Here is a 2,062-nt window from a genome sequence, read left to right on the forward strand (position 1 = left end):
CATTTTATATAATAATGACTTGGTGATGATGAACTTCTTTAGCTTTACTTCATCTGGGAAGCACTTCATCTGCCCTTCCATTCTAAATGATAGCTTTGCTGGATAGAGTAATCTTGGTTGTAGGTCCTTGCTACGGAAGATTGGCTGTCCACCACATCTGCTTGCTGTGGTCATGTCCTTTCACGACAACATGCACAGCACGGTGTCCTACAACGGCGCAACCTCTGAGGCCTTCCCAGTCAACAGCGGAGTAAAGCAGGGCTGCGTCCTCGCGCCTACGCTGTTCGGAATCTTCTTCTCCATGCTCCTCCAATACGCCTTTAAGGACTGCAGCGAGGGTGTCTTCATTCACACCAGATCCAATGGCAAGCTCTACAACCTGGCCCGTCTACGAGCCAAGAACAAAGTCAAAGAGGTGCTCATCCGTGAGATGCTCTTCGCCGACGACGCAGCTCTGACATCACACTCCGAAGAGGGACTCCAGCAGCTAGTCACTTGCCTTTCCCATGCATGCAAGGAGTTCGGACTAGCCATCAGCCTGACGAAGACGAATGTTATGGCTCAAGGCACGGGGACTCCCCCATGCATCACCATCGACGGATACACCCTGGAGGTTGTCAACGACTTCACTTACCTCGGGTCCACCATCTCGAGCTCTCTGTCAGTCGACTTGGAGGTCAACCGGAGAATCGCCAGGGCAGCCACAGTTATGGCCAGACTGAACCGGCGAGCGTGGAACAATTCCAGCCTCACTGAGAAAACCAGACTGCGCATCTACCAAGCCTGCGTACTCAGCACTCTCCTCTATGGCAGCGAGACGTGGACCACCTACGCAAGGCACAAAAGGAAACTCAACAGCTTCCACATGAGGTGCCTGCGATGCGTCCTGCATGTCACCTGGCAGGATAAGGTCCCCAACACCGAGGTGCTGAAGCGAGCCAATATGAGCAGTTTGCATGCAGTTCTTAGCGAGAGATGCCTCAGGTGGCTCGGCCATGTCAAAAGAATGGATGCAGGCCGTATCCCCAAAGACCTCCTCTACGGCGAGCTAGCAGAAGGCAAGAGGATGACAGGGCGCCCAAAACTGCGGTTCAAAGACATCTGCAAAAAGGACATGGCACAATGCTCCATCAATCTCAACACATGGGAAGTTCAAGCAGACGACCGCCTAGCCTGGAGGCTCGCGGTCAGGCAAGGTACGTCAAGCGCGGAGGCTGCGCGCAACGAGGAGGCGGTCCAGAAAAGATCGAGGCGGAAGCAGCGTCAACAGCAGCAACAACAGCCATCTGCCTTCACCTGTACCAAGTGCGGCAGGGATTGTCACTCCCGAATCGGACTGCACAGCCATTCTCGGCGGTGCAGATAGACTCTCAAGAAGCTACGCCATCGTCTCTCGAGACGGACGGCTGCCGATGAGGTCCTTGCTTTTCATCACTTAGAACACTTCTTGCCAGTCCCTTCTTGTCTGCAAAGTTTCTTTTGAGAAGTCAGCTGATAGTCTTATAGGCACCGCTATGTAGGAAACTCTCTGCTTTTCTCTTGCTGCTTTTAAGTTTCTCTCTTTGTCTTTAAACTTTGACATTTTAATTATGATGTGTCTTGGTGTGGTCCTCTTTGGGTCTAGCTTGCTTGGGACTCTCTGTGCTTCCTGGACTTATTTGTCTATTTCCTTTGTCAAATTTGGTGAGTTTTCCTTCATTATTTTCTCACATAAGCTTTCAATTTCTTTCTCTTCCTCTTCTCCTTCTGGCACCCCTATGGTTTTGATGTTTGCATGTTTAAAGTTGTCCAAGAGGTTCCTAAGCCTCTCCTCAATTTTTCAATTCTTATTTCCTCATTTTGTACTGGTTGATTGTTTTTTTCTTCCTTATGTTCCAAATCATTGATTTGAACCCTTGTTTTCTTCCCTTCACCATTGGTTTTGTGTGTATTTCTTCATTTCATTTAGCATAGCCTTCACTTCTTCCCTTGTGCATTTGCCATACTCAAGCATATCTGCCAAGACTGTGAGCATCTTTATCACCAGTGTTTTGAACTCTACATCTTTTAGGTTGGCTATCTC

This window comes from Furipterus horrens, unplaced genomic scaffold (genome assembly GCF_987537825.1).
Source record: "Furipterus horrens unplaced genomic scaffold, mFurHor1.1.pri manual_scaffold_5, whole genome shotgun sequence".
Classification (NCBI taxonomy): Eukaryota; Metazoa; Chordata; class Mammalia; order Chiroptera; family Furipteridae; genus Furipterus; species Furipterus horrens.